Source organism: Mytilus galloprovincialis, chromosome 7 (genome assembly GCF_965363235.1).
Source record: "Mytilus galloprovincialis chromosome 7, xbMytGall1.hap1.1, whole genome shotgun sequence".
NCBI lineage: Eukaryota > Metazoa > Mollusca > Bivalvia > Mytilida > Mytilidae > Mytilus > Mytilus galloprovincialis.
The window spans coordinates 54,988,272-55,004,507 of record NC_134844.1 but is presented as its reverse complement, the minus strand read 5'-3'; positions in this window follow the sequence as shown (position 1 = coordinate 55,004,507).

Genomic DNA, 16,236 nt, shown 5'->3' with positions numbered 1-16,236 from the left:
TTATTTCAAATATAATAATCCCTAAAAACTTTTGAAGACTTAATTGATTTTCTTGATTTTTTTTTTTCATATTTCATTAAAAGCAATTGGTCCGTCCCTTTTTTCAAATAAACTCCACACTTCCGGTTAATCACGGGAACCACCATCGTATAATAGAAAAGCACCATCGTATAATAAAAAAGCACCTTATAATAAAAAAGCACCTTATAATAAAAAAGCACCTTATAATAAAAAAAGCACCTTATAATAGAAAAGCACCATCTTATAATAGAAAACCACCATCTTATAATAGAAAAGCACCTTCGTATAATAGAAAACCACCATCTTATAATAGAAAACCACCATCTTAAAATAGAAAACCACCATCTTATAATAAAAAAACCACCATCTTATAATAGAAAAGCACCATCTTATAATAGAAAAGCACCTTCGTATAATAGAAAACCACTAGGCCATCTTATAATAGAAAACCACCATCTTATAATAGAAAACCACCATCTTATAATAGAAAACCACCATCTTATAATAAAAAAGCAATAAAAAAGACACATAAGACAGCTATGGCGTTCCATACATAAGCATATAAACTTTATGCTTTGAGGAAGAAGAGAGTACTTACTGAGATGAGATCCTCATAAGTACATGTAGTAGGAGGAAGTTACAGAACAGAAGTGACTTAGTACCTAAATATATGATCATAAATTCGAAACTTCACATTTCTACTAAATTATAGATTACATGTTGACCTTAATGCTCTCTTCTTTTCAAATATTTTTAATTTAACAAAATTCTATGTAAAGAATTCAAAGATTTCATAATTTTTGCCGTCACTTAGAAATATATGAGCAGGCGTAATCAACAACGATGATAATATCGAAAGTCTTTGAAAAAAGTATTAGAATTAAAGGTTAAAGGGTCTGGATCGAAGTCATTCATTTCTGTCTTTTGAAAATATTTTAGGCAATTTTACTTTATTCTTTATTTATTCCCCCATTATTTTCTATTCTGTTGATTTTGGCCTAGCTTTATCTATTCTTTATAATTTTTCTGTCCGTTTTCCTGAATTTTTAGCCCATTAATTTCTTCTGTACACACCACCCATGTAAGTGTATTTGTATATGTATTTGTTCTGATGATTTTAGGAACTAGCTGGTCCATGTAAAGGTCATGGCTGTAAGCTTACTGAGGTGTGTATTCCTCAGTCACCGACTTACACTTGCATCCCTGTATTTGTACAGTCTTTTGAAAAGAACCAGCGTAAGTATATAAGATAACAAATGTTTTATGAGGGTGAGGGGTGCTTCATTTCTGAATTCTTTCATTTTTTGGGGTCATTTTTCTAAAGAAAATTGTTTTCCTATTAAACTTATATGTAATCATAGGATTTCTTGATTGTGTACAAGTATATATCATTATTCAATTATTTTCCACATTCATTCTTTTTCTCTAATCATTATCTTTCTTTGCTATTATTGTCTATTTTGTAAACGCTATCCAGGCCCTCTTTTGTGTATTAATAAAAAGACTAAAAGTCAAGCCCATCATTTCATAAAACGACTTCAAAAGAATAACTATTCTTTGTTTAATTTGCACTTTTCAAACAGTTGTGCGGAATTTATCTTTCTTTCAAATAAAGAAATATTTGGCATGAGTAAAGTTTAATCATATACAAATTCCATTGTATCATCGCAGCTCTCGATGGGTTCTCCGCCAAGAAATGCCAATTAAACAAGAATTGTGATTTAAACACTAAAGATATATGTTTCATTACTCAGATATTTTTTATTGCAATGAAATGAAGAATTAACTTCCTACAACTATTAGAAAAAAATTTCGACCGGATGTGACGTACTATGATTAGGTGGATTTATACCTAAAAGGATGGAGGGTAAAATGTTGTAAAATGTTTGTCAAATTATTATTCATTTGCGTACTGTTTGTTTAGGTTTAAACAATTGTTAGATAATGATTATTAAAATTCAAACACACATGTCAACTGAAAATAAAATTAGTTCATTTTTTTCATGAAATTTTTTTCATTTTATGTGGACACACCCAGTGAAATATGTGTATAAAGTTTACTTTTTTCACATACTTTATCTTTCAGCAGTAGTTCATATTTTGTTACCACTTTTAATTTGATAAAGATTTTTATCTTTTTTTATCCTTTTCTTTATTTCCAAACATCAAAGAAATCCAATTAACAGAAGTTGCCTACGGAAAGTCCTGCAAACAAAGTTCAACAGCTGGGGTAGAATATGCTTCGAAGGCTGTTGATGGAGATTTGAGTACATATATGCACACTAACTTTGATCATTCGCCTTACTGGATTGTTGATCTTGGAAAATTTTACCAAGTAAAGCAGATCGAAATATTCAACAGAAAGCAAGGCGCTATAGACACAGGTGAGTAAAGCTTTCTACGTGATGGGATATATCGGTCAGGTGTCTTTGGTGGTCGGTAAAGGCCATTTCGTTTTTTTCGCGTTTTAGCCCTTCATATCCTATATGGCTAAAACTCGAAATATTTTTTTCTCTATGATTTTGTGTTTTCGCCCTTTCGTGTTTTCGCGATTTTACCTATTCCCCTTTTCACGATTTCGCCTTTTCGAGAATTCGCGTTATCGCGATTTCACTTTTTGCGTTTTTGCGTTTCCTGTTCTATGAGAAGAAAGTAATAAGAATATAGGAATTGTTGCAGTATTGTCATATCCACATGGAATGATAATTTTATTGAATATATTTGTTTTAAAGTTGCACCAAAAACGTTTATCCTTTTTTTATATTATTTCTTTATTGAACAAAAAAATTAATGTTTGCATTTTATGGAAGAATTTTTAGGGAAATATATATGTGCATTATATTTTTTTTAATACACAGGAAAACTTGCAACAAATATAACATGTCCATGTAAATAAGAACCTGGTCAAATAACAAAAGTCAAAAATGCAAAAACTCGAAACGCAATAACGCAATCGCGAAAAACCCGAAAAGGCGGAAGGGCGAATTCGCGTTTTAGACTTCGCGTCATGGACTTCCCATTTTCGAGTTTTCGCGTTTTTACCCTATAGATGATGAATGGCGAAAACGCAAAATGGCCTTAACCGGCCACCATGATAGCTAAATGTAGGTAACGTATAATAAATCTTTTATACACTAATTGACATTTTATGATTTGCCACGGTCCATTTTGCAAAACCTTTCGGAATGTTATATTCGCAATGGTCTTCAACCTCGTCAGGAATATGACATTTTTTGTCCATTCGTCTGATGTGTTTTTTTCAATTGATTTTTCCATTTGATTAGGGACTTTCCGTTTTGAATTTTCCTCGGAGTTCAGTATTTTTGTGATTTTACTTTTCGTACTTTAGGTCATTTGTTTTATGTTTTTATTCGAACATCACTGATTAGTCTTTTGTAGAAGAAACGCACGATTGGCGTACAAAATGTTAAATATGGTATCTATTTTTTTGTAGAAGAAATGCACGTCTCGCATACAAAGTGTTTAACCTTGTATCTATGCTTAGTTTACGTCTAAGGTCGATTATTTATATTTTATGATAAATTTCCGAAATTTGATTTGGTAGTTTTTTAGCATTCTTTTTAGGTTTCTCTGAATTTTATGCAGATTGCTTTCTTTACAAGACCTTGACCTTTTTTAGTTTATATGTTTCTAGCCATGTCAGACATGTTGGTTGGCAGACAAGGTCATCCGACAATTTTTTTAAACTAAATACCAGACTGATAATTGTGGCCAAGTTTGGATAAATTTGTCTCAGTAGATTCAGAAGAGAAGATTTTTTTAACAGATTACCAAAATTTACGAAAAATTGTTAAAAAAAGGACAATAACTCCTTAAGTGGTCAATTGACAATTTTGCTTTTGATTTATTTATAGATTTTACTTTGCTGAAACATATTGCTGTTCAGAATTCATCTTTATCTATAATTATAATATTCAAGATAATAAGCCAAAACTCCAAAATTGCCTTAATATTACTAGTTAAGAGGCAGCAACCAAACAAAGGGTTGTCTGATTCATCTAAAAATTTCAGGGCAGATAGATCGCAACCTGGTGAACATTTTTAACCCAGAGTCTAATTTACTATAAATGCTTTAGTTTCACAGATGTAAGCCACAAACTGTATTTTACCCCTATGTTCTATGTTAAGTCATGGCGGCCATGTTGGTTGGCACATCATAGTCATTCAATAGTTATTACTTTTTGTGGATTATCTTAATAACATGGTGAAATTTCATCAGGTAAAAACGCAAAAATGACACATTTTGCTTTCCATACAAACCATCCTAAAACCCAAAATCCATGATATTTTGTTATAATTTTTTTACTATAAACATTTATACTTTTTATTTATAACCACTGCTTAATAAAATGGAGGTGAATGCAAAAATATATAATTTTTTCATGCAAAATAATTTGTCTACTCAAATACTATGAAAAATTACCTCTGCTGCTATGGTTCTGACTATATTTAGCAAAAATATTTGTTTTTAAAAGACATTGCTGTTTTGTTTGTTAAAAGTTTAATGTTTCTGAAAATGTATACAAATATTATTAATAGCAATTCTCTGTAACCACCAACCAAGTTGCGGCACGCATAGTCTCAGATTTTCTTAAAATTTGATCTGTTGGTAGCTATTGATAAACTAACAAGAAAAATGTTAACAAAAAATTTATTAATGCCTCCGTTGCCGTGGTTACGGGTCCCCTTGGATTTTGCCTCAAAAATGCATATTTTGAGGATCAAAAATGACCCATTTTAAGCAGTTATTATGCATACATTTCAAGTTTTATGAATATTTTGACTATTGTTCATTTAAATATAACACTTTATAAGTAAAATGAGAGATAAAAATTATTTCAGACAAAAGGGGAAGAAGAGGACAGCACTGATTTAAATAGTGGAATTTTCAATGTATTCAAAAAGACAAATAATAAGCATTTTGCATGACATAATTTTACACTTTTGCATCCACAACCAATTATACTAAAGTGATAAATGTAAACTACGACTGTTGCCTAGGAATAATTTATCATTAAAAATTGGGAAATAGGTTGCTAGGGTGGTTGCTATGGGAACATAAAAGTGTCATTTTTTGGTATTTTGAAGAAAAATTTTGACATTGTTATTTACATAGTTCTAAAACAGTGACAAATACAAAATAAAAATCACTTGGGACATGTTGTGCATTCAATGACCTGAAAGTTGACATAAAGGTCAAAGGTTATAAAGATAAATAATATTGCCCAAAACATGCTAAAACAATTTTCTGTACATTAAGCTGCACATCATCCTAATATGACGCGGAATTAGGGTCATAAACATCGAATTTAGCATATGCTTAAATCATTTTAGCATATGCTATATTATAATTTAGCATATGCTAAAATGATTTTAGCATAAGCTAAATTCATTTAAGCTCAAGCTAAATTCATTTTAGCATAAGCTGAATTCATTTTTGCATAAGCTAAAATCAATCAAGCATATGTTGAATTGTTTAGCTTATACATAAATGTTGGCGCGGAATCAAGGTCATAAATATTAATATCAAAGTTTATTTTAGCATATACTTAATGAATTTGGCTTATGCTGAAATGATTTTAGCTTATGCTTAAATGAATTTAGCTTATGCTAAAATGAATTAAGCTGATGCTAAATTGTATTATAGCATATGCTAAAATGATTTTAGCATATGCTAAATTCGATGTTTATGACCCTAATTCCGCGTCATAGCCTAAAACTATTTAAAATATAAAAACGATGTGTACGTAATGAAAAAAAATTTCAACGAAAAATAAGAAATAAATAATCGAGCCTTATAAGGTATAATGAGTGAAAATGAATATTTTGTCTATGCATTACTTCTTTACTTGAAAGGCCAACTCCAACCAACATAGACTGGTCGATCTCTTAGCAGTTATATTCCTTTTATTTTCTTCTGATAGATATAAAGAACTTGTCTTTGAATAACATTTGGTTGTCTTCTGGAGAGTTGTCTCATCAAAAGACATCTTTTAAATTTTTGTATATATGTGTAATCAGTCTCATGAAATTAAATTTGCTATATAATTTACTATTCCGGATTAGACGTGTGTTCTTAATATTATTTGTTTTAATTTTTGCCCCAATGAAACCTACAACGAACTGTTGCTGTGCAGTTTTTCTAAATAATTAAATGGTTGCTTTGCACTTTTTCAATATAATTGATGGTTGCTAGGCATATTCCTAATATAAATAAATGGTTGCTAGGCAGTTTTACACTATAAATGAATGATTTTTACAACTAATGTGATGACACCCCCTAGACCTTTGAAGTAAGGTCTATGTTATAGTTAATATAGTCCTGAATGAAATCATGTATGGTTGTTAGGTACTCTTTTTTATCAAATAAGGGTGGTTGTTAAGCACTTTTGACATGAATTTGACTTATTTTTCATATGTTAATAAAAAGGTGCTTAAAACCTCCTGATCATTTCTCCATATAAAGTATGCCTCTTTCTTTTACATTTCCTTTCAAAATTCAATTAATATACACAAGGTCAAAGGTCAAGGTCACCAATGACCTTTTACCTTTGGACAAATTGATGGTAATTTAATTGCCAATAGTTTGCACATCATAGTCATTCAATAATAATTATTTTTTGTGGATTATTTTAATAAAACGGCTACAAAAAAAGGCAAAAATGACACATATTTGTTTCCATAGCAACCATCCTAGAACCTAATTTCCCGATCATTTTGTTATAATTTTTGATAAAAAAAGTTGATTCTTTCCATTCACAACCACAGGTTAAATAGGGGTGGAAGCAAAAATGTCTATTTTGTTCATACAAAATGTGTAAAATTTGTCTTCTGAACTATATTGAAAAATGACCTCTGCTTCTGCGGTTGTGACAATATTCAGCCAAAATATTTTTTATATAAAATTATGACATTGCTATTTTTCTTGTTAAGTTTCATGTTTCTGAAAAATATTTACAAATATCATAAAATAAAACCTAGTTTTGATTACAAATGAATGCAAAGTAGATGCTAAATTCGTCAAAGTTTTGAATGACTGCAAGGTAGTTGGTTGGTGGTTACAGAGAATTGCTCTTAAGCATTGTAGATAAATTATTCAAATTTCGAAAAAGTGTACTTTTGACGCATTCAAGATAAGGAGGAAATTTCAAACCAAACGTGAAAGTAAAAACTAGAAAAATCAGTATTCAAATGCAAACGGGAATAAATTATTAGTAACATGAAAAACAAGGCCTCATTTATGAACAAAAGATGAACGAAAAACAAAAACGTAACACATAGACAAACGACATCCCCTGAAATACAAACTTCTGACTTGGGACAGGCATATACATAGAGAACGTGGCGGGGTTAAACATGTTAGCGGGATCTCAACCCTCCCTTATCCTGGGACAGTGGTGTAACAGTACAACATAAAAACGAACGAACTATAAAAATCAGTTGAAAAATGCTTAACTCATTAGATGGACAAAAATACAAAACCTACAAATACAAGTTGACGTAGCCGGGTACTTGTTACCTATACGAAAAATGAACACAGAAATAAACTGCAATCTAAGAATAGGAAAATAGATTAACTTTTATCTTGTTTCAGGACGACGTTTGCATGACCTGGACATTATGGTTGGTACTTCATTAAATAACCTGCATCTATGTACCCATTACGCAGGACCGGCTGAACTTGGAGAACATATTGTGCTTGTATGTCAGTATGAGGAAAAGGCACGTTATGTGAAATTGACAATACGAGGAACAGAGTACTTACATGTGGCTGAGGTCAAAGTGTATGCGCTTTATGATTTATCTGGCTAAATAATTTAATGTTGGCTATATCGTGTCTGCTGTTTGCAGACGGTGTTTTTTTTTATCAGCTCAAAGACGTAATTTTGTCATGTGACCGTGACGTCATCAAAACATTTTCATGATTTACTCCAGCTTAAAATGGAATTTAAAACCAAATTAGAAGGAATGGCTGTAATATATTTTCTGTCTATTCGAAATAACATAAAACACATGTGGTGTCCACTTTGAAAGAACCCACTACGCGCGTTATTCAGTGTACGCAACTTTTTTATGTTATTTCTTAAATAAATTATACATGCGTTTTTTTATAGTTTCATAAAGAGTGTATTCTTATGCCAGTCTTTAAAACCCGAAAATATTGTGTTTACTTGTCAAATTTACATTAATATATCTATATATATATCAGAACACAGTAAATTGCTGTGCTTTATGTTTGACATTTTTACCTATTATGTCTTTTTGTTTTGTTCGCACATCGTTATCAATATATAACGGAATGTTATACGACTGTCATACAGGTGAGAGGTTAAGTTAGCTATAACACTATGATTAATCCACCATTAATTAAGAAAATGCCTGGACCAAGTCAGGAAAATGACTATTGTTGTCTATTCGTTTGATGTGTTTGAGCTTTTGATTTTGCCATTTAATTAGAGACTTTCCGTTTTGAATTTTCCTTGGAGTTCAGTATTTTTGTGATTTTGTTTTCCTCTCCAGCAAATACACTACTTTGGTAATATCTTGGTAACATATTTGTCCTTGTGTAGCTCATTGTTTGTCCAGACAGATGATAACAATGTTAATCAAAACTCATCAGTAGAATTTTAACTGACAACGTCATGACATACAAAAAACAAAGACGACGAAAATACAAAAAAGCAACAAAACACTACATCAAATATTTTGTAGAAATTTGAACCCCACCATAAACTAAGGGTGCCCCCACCATAAACTAGGAGTGACCCCACCATAAACTAGGGGTGACCCCACCATAAACTAAGGGTGACCCCACAATAAACTAGGGGTGAACCCACCATAAACTAAGGGTGATCCCACCATAAACTAGGCGTGATTTCAAGTGATCCACAATGGTACTTATTTTCTGCTCAACTAGTGACATCCGTCATATTGTTAATGGTTAGTACACATTAGGTTATAACGGTCAAACCACTCATGATTTTTATTCTTTTTTGTTCTGCGCAAGGTAAATTTAAGGAAATAGTAGTATAACGCTGTTCGAAAGTCATAAATCATTGAGAGAAAACAGATCTGGGTTACAAACAAAAACTGAGAGAAACACATCAACTATAAGAGGAAAAAAATAAAAGTGATACTAAAGAGTAAAGGTAAAACTTGTCAGCTCGAAAATTTGAACAGTTTGTCTCCAGGTGAACCTATCCAAAGAAAATCAGGTTTTTTTTTTGTATTTCAGACAGGTAGACACTGTTCAATTATTTGGTGAATCTGGATTTGGGCTAGCTTTTACAAGATATGATTAATGGTGATTCGGATTTTTGTCGTTTTGACAATCGTTTGTCTTTAATACAGATCTAATGATTCAATCCAATTACATTATCAGTTTAATTCCTACAGTTGTATGTACTTTTAAACCACAGCCGTCCTGGTGTATGCTATGGTTAAACAAATTTTAACACAATATTTTCTTCCGCCAATAATAATGTATGTTTAAAGTTAGATATATGGCAGTTGTTTTCAATTCGTTCGTTGACTGATTTAGTCGAGTGTTTGATTTGGACAGGTTTAAGGGAATGTTTTAATTTTCCTTCGAGCTCTCTATTTTTTTATTACTGTTTCCCCCTTTCAATATGTCATATAACCAATTGTGTGTCAGAATCCTACTTTCGCATTTACTGTGTATCAAAAAGTACTGTAGCTATTTTAATTTTGTTGGGGCTCTTGTTGCAATTTCATTAAGAAGCAGGGAATATCCAAGATCAGTGATGTATTTTACTGCGGTCTTAAACTTAACTTTAAATTATAAAAAAAATCACATTTACAGTAACTTAATTATAGGTTGCTAGAATAACCTTATGATAGCTAGAGATTAAGGACGCATTAACAAAATACTTAATTTCATGGTTATTTCAAAAAGGACCTTTATAAACATGACACAATCGAATACTCGACTACACCAACCAGCAGAACGAATGGAAAATAAATGTCACATTCCTGACTTGGTACAGGCATTTCCCCAGCGGAAACAAATGTTGGTTTTAAGTCGTTTTATATTTATTCTAGCCAAGCATGTGCATCTTTATAAACAATGGTACATTTATCTTGAACGCAATTATACGGATTATGAACGCAAGTATAATCAATCAGAGTTTGTGTGAAGGTTTCACTCAAAAATACCAGTATAACCGGCTTTTATATAAGAGAAAATCTTCATCCATACCAAGTTTAAGTTGATTCATATTTTGTTAACTTATCTGATATGTAGATGAAGATAATAATTAAAAAATTATGTGCCCCCAAATCGCTTTTCCAGATTGAACTTCATCAGGGACACACAAACTTATAAACAATTAAAAATCAGAGAAGTATTAATACAATTCAGTGTTGGCAGCAGAAACAACAAAAAGCATTTGTATACAGTTTTATATTTTAGAAGGTGGAAGAAAGGAATACTTCATACCTAGAAAGCAGATACCTTATGTTACAAAGTTTCTGTCTGTCACATGTTCAGTGTCCTTGATTTCATGTTCATGGTTCAGTGACTGCTTGAAATAAAAATATAGATTTTTTATACGACCGTAAAAATTTTAAAAAATTTGGTTGTATATTGGTATCACGGTGACGTCGTCGTCAGCGTCGTAAGAAGACAGATGATTTCCGGATAATACATTTAGTATAAGTAAATAGAAATCAATTTAAATAAATGTTTATAACCACAAAAGGAAGGTTGGGATTGATTTTTTGGGTTATGGTCCCTAGGGTTTAGGAATCAGGGGACCAAAACAACCATTTATCTAGTTTCAGGACAATAAATTGTGTATAAGTATTCCAATCGCTCTGAAACTGTACGACAACGTTAAATACCATAAGTAGAAGGTTGGGATTTCTTTAAAGGGTTATGGGGCAAAAAGTCTAGGAATAAAGGGGCAAAAAAAAAGTATTTTTGTAGTTTCAAGACAATAACTTGTGTAAAAGTGTATGAAATTTTCTGAAATTATACCACAAGATTCCATACTACTAAAGGGTGGTTAGGATTGACTTTTGGGGAGGGGGGTTATGGCTCAAACCATATATGAATTTCGGGAAGGGGGGAAGGGAAAAAACAAGGGTTTTTTTCTTCAAATTTCATATAAACTGTAAGTAAATGATTAAATTGATACAGTTGAATAACACCTAGAAATTTTTACTCAGAGTCGGATGAGAAGAAAACTTTACAACAACAAAAATGATTTCAAGTTCCCTTTCAATGTAGCACCATTTCATCAGCACCTGCATATGGAGTATATATCTCGCAGTTGTTATGATATTCAAAGGCTTGCATTTCGTAGAATGATTTATCTTGATTGAGGTTTCCTATAAACAAGGAAGCCATAGAATCAAGGATTTCAAGTGCTGAAGTTAAATGCGTTCCTTACACAATTTCACGGACTCCATTCGTGTAGATAACCATTATGGAATATCTGCTTTACAGATAACTTGGTGTAACGACAACCCTGTCCAACTTTGCTCGAGTGTGGCATCGCTGAGTTAGTTTAACTTGGCCAATTTCGTAGAGTAGCGGATTTACCCGAGGATTGCCGATTGGTAGATCAGAGTGTGTTAGCGTTTCGGGGCACCTGCTATCACCCGGTGTTTTTGCTTAGTTTATTTTTTGGCAATATCAATCTGATGTGGCCGGGTACTTATAAATCAAACCCGTCATTGTGTTATTGTGCTATTGTAAAGTTTTGTATTCTTGTCTTTCGTTTTTGTCAATGTGCTTTTTCTGTGTTCTTGTCTTTCGTTTTTGTCAATGTGCTTTTTCTGTGTTCTTGTCTTTCGTTTTTGTCAATGTGCTTTTTCTGTGTTCTTGTCTTTCGTTTTTGTCAATGTGCTTTTTCTTTATGTTTTTCTTTTTGCTTTGTTGACATATTTGAATGCTTTTGATTAATTAAGATTATAACACTATAGTGACTGCTGTACCCATATTTTTGACTTTTTCCCCTATTATATCTGTTTGTTCTGTTCACATATCGTTGTCAAACTTATGGAATTGTATGCGACTGTCATACAAGTGCGAGGTTAACCTAGCTTTAAAACTAGGTTCAATCCAGTATTTTTTACATACGAAAATGTCCGTACTATGTCAGGAACATGACAGTTTTGAAACAGAAACCCTGAGCCGTATTTGGCACAACTTTTATAATTTTGGGTGAGCAATGCTCTTCATCTTTGTTTTGCCTTCTGAATATTTTGAGTTTTATGTAGACGAAACACGCGTCTGGCGTATTAAATATAAGCCTTGTACCTTTAATAACTATAAGCATGTCGTAATGTTCTATTGTATTACATAATTTGTGTATTTCTTTGTCCTGAATGTTCTTCCATTCATTTGTATTGTAGTCCTGTCATGTAATGTTGTCTTTTTAGTAGTATATTAAGAACTGCCATATAAGCGGGAGGTTTGGCTAGCCACAAAACCTGGTCAACCCATCATTTTTCTTAACATGTCCTGTACCGAGTTGGGAAAGTGGAAATTGTTATTTAAGAGTTCGTTTCTGTTTGTGTTGCATTATCGTTTCTTGTTTTGTTGCACTTTCGTGTTTCTGTTGTTTCGTTGTTTTCCTCGTATATTTGATGTGTTTCCCTCAGATTTTAAGGTTTTTAACCCGGATTTGTTTTCTCTCAATCTATTGATGACTTTCAAACAGCGGTATACAACTGTTGCCTATATTATTTCATTCGTTTGAGGTGTTACAGCTTTTGAATTTGCCATTTGTTTAGGGACTTTCCATTTAGAAATTTCTGAGAAGTTTGGTATTTTTGTTATTTTACTTTTTTAAACAACCTTCCAAAGTTATGTGTTGTTAATATTCATACATTATACTTTTTTTGGGCCTTTTTACCCCTTTTATTCGGGCCTCACTGACATACATAATGTAAGTCCTTGTTTTTACATCGACCTTGTCATATTAAAGAATGATTGATTCAAAACACATCATACATAATCAGGAAGAAAATTTCAAATAAACCCCCTAGTGAAAAATGTGCAGTTTCTTTTTAGGTGATGTGAAGAGTTGCGTAATAATGCTTTCCGGAATATAAGTTACATAATCGATTAGTACTTTTAAAAATACATCTTCCTTGTGCAAAGTCTCTAATTATTCAGAAAGTACCATCTGCTATGTATATATATATTAAATAGAATAATAAAATAAGTAAAAAGTTAACAGTTCTATTCTATCGATTTCATCCTTCCATATATATATATATATATATATATATATATATATATATATATATATATATATATATATATATATATATATATAAACGAGTCTAAATTGAAAACAACGTTCAAACCTATGATTGCGTTGGATAAAAACCGCAATTTTTATACGTGTGCATGTAAAACAAATTTCGTTGTAGAAGGGTCTAAATATATATATATATATATATTATAGAGTCTATAAGAATCTACCAACCAGTAAACTTAATAGGTATTGGATCATCAAAATTGACAATATTGCACAAACAGGAAAAATTATATGAGTCTAAAAGATTGTGTAACAATACCGATAAATAGATGGAAAATAATCTGTTCAGTTTTCCCATCTTTGTGCGATGATATTTAACACTTTTTAGTGTTTTATTTTCCATCTATTTATCGGTTATGTTACACAATCTTTTAGACTCATATATATATATATATATATAGATATACATGTGTAACCAATCTCCAGCTAAAGGTTACATAGAGGTCGAACTATTCATTTGCAAGTGAATAGCTCATCAACCATGTTTCATAGCTTATTTTGAAAAAAATGAACCAAATTTATCTGCAAAAAGCTAATTCTAATTTGATTCAACAACAAAAAAAATCCCATTTAATTTTTTGTTTTATACATTTTGATAATATTCACTGTTCTTCTAATCAGATTTACCCTATTTTTATCAGCTGACCATATTACAACATTGTTTTTAGCTGTTAGTAAATAGCTGTAAAATTTCATTTAAAAATTTGTAATTACTTGTAATAACTGGGCAGATTCAGGAATTGGTTGTATTTACTAAGTGCATCGGGAATTACATGTAATTCCTAAATTTTAGTAATTACATGTAATTCCTAATTTCCCATATTTACTGTAACACATATATATATATATATATAACTGAAGGAATATCAACAGACTGAAACTTAAGACTTCTTTCATCTTAAGGAAAATTGAAAAAGTAAGTATTTGTTTGTTTCCATATTTTAGATCTAGGAATAAAAAGAGAAACAAATGCCAACTTACCAAATTCATATCTTTCTTCTAAGACATGTTTGCCTATGGAATTTTTATTTTAACAACACCTTTTTTATCAACCTTTTCCATTAAGGAATATATATAATATAACGTCAAAATTAAAAGGGTTAGGATCACTATTATTCCAATATTTTGCAAGCATTTTAAACGGTGAAGTAATCGGTCGAACTTTTGGTTATCTTCAAGAGTTATACGCATTCCCAGCTACAATTGCATAACGTGTTATGCAATGATTTATTTCAGTTACAACTGTATTTTTTAATATGAAGATAGCACGACCAATATGAGAGGTTAAAGATTATTATTTCAACATTAAGGTTTTTATATTAGTTTGATTTAAACGTTTCTGATGAGTCTTTTGTTGACGACCCGTGTCTTGCATACAAACTCTGGTATCTGTGCTGAATTTGTATGACATTTGTTTTGTTGTTACCTATTTTTGAAATAGCATCAATGCATAGAGTTCCCCATCTGTAGCCCTTTTCACAAAAAATCTAAGTGTAAAATTAATCTTACGATAAAAATATTTAGTTGAATTGTTAAGGAATAATGTAGACTTACGATAATTTTTACATTTTTAGTGAAAAGGGCTACTGATTTTATCACCCAATGTTTTTCTCGTCACAACTGATGGGGGGATAGTATGGTTGATTACTCCATAAGTCAAACTCGACACACTAAACGTGTCAGTCCAATGCCTTAAAACTGGCATCGCTTAAATACTGTTGTTTGTGAGTTTCATTTCATTAAGTACATTGTATTGTTGTGCGATCTTTTCTACAGTCAATTAACAGCACGCTTTTTAGTAGCCACAAGTCTTGTCTAATTTTGATGGTCCAATTTTGACTTGATTTTGGGTTGTTTTCTCCCTGACATATACCCACGTCTTATCTCATCACCTTCTGCTTTAAATATAGAACAAACATTTTGATTTTTAACAATTGTTACATTTTTGTCAGTTTTAATGAACTTCCAGATGATTTTATTATGACATTTTTTCTCATCATTTTCCTATACATTAATGATTTTTTCATATTTTGCAAATTGACTGTAGTTCGTATATACTCTGATACATTTAACAATTGTGAAATCGCTAATCCTTTATATATCATTAATTTAAAAATATCATTTGCCTTCATTTTTTTCAGATCCATTTCATATTGTATACTCCTTTGTTTTGTATACTGATTAAAATTTATCATTATTGGTAGTTACAATAGTCCATTTGCCAATTACCGATTTGATTCTGTTATTACACACTTTTTAAACAAATTACTTACATTTGTCAATCGTAGACTGGTTCCATACCGGACAAAATTAGCTTTTGCCAATGCAAAGTATGATATTAAAATTGAAAGTGATGTATCAGCGGTTTAACTAATTTTTCATAAAAAATAATTCCTGATGTCAAAAGTATTTAGATTAACAACAAATTAATATAATTAAAAGATTTGAAAGCCTTAAATATTACTCACATTAGGCACAAGTAAATTTGCTCGTTCTGCTAGCTCTCCATTATAAATGAAAATTAATGTCCCTCATAAGGGAGACAACTGAAAGAGGGATCTCTAATTACAGGGTCAATTACGGGAATTGGCAAATAGCCTATTCTATAATAAATTATTTAACCTTAGATGATGAACGTGGTTGGTACCATCGTATATCTGGTTTTGTTATTTGGCGTCAGCGAAGAGTGTGAAAGCAATAAAAATGTAAACCATTCCATAAAAGGCAGAGCGTATTATCACCATCAAAACAACAACCATGACTGGGGAGTTCATATTGAATATTCAGTAAGATTCAAACGAAGTTCAGAGGTAATATCTAAAGACCGGAAGCTTCATGTGGAGATGGAGTATGCTGGAAACAATCAACCCAAGACTCCGCTCAATCCATGTGTATTTAA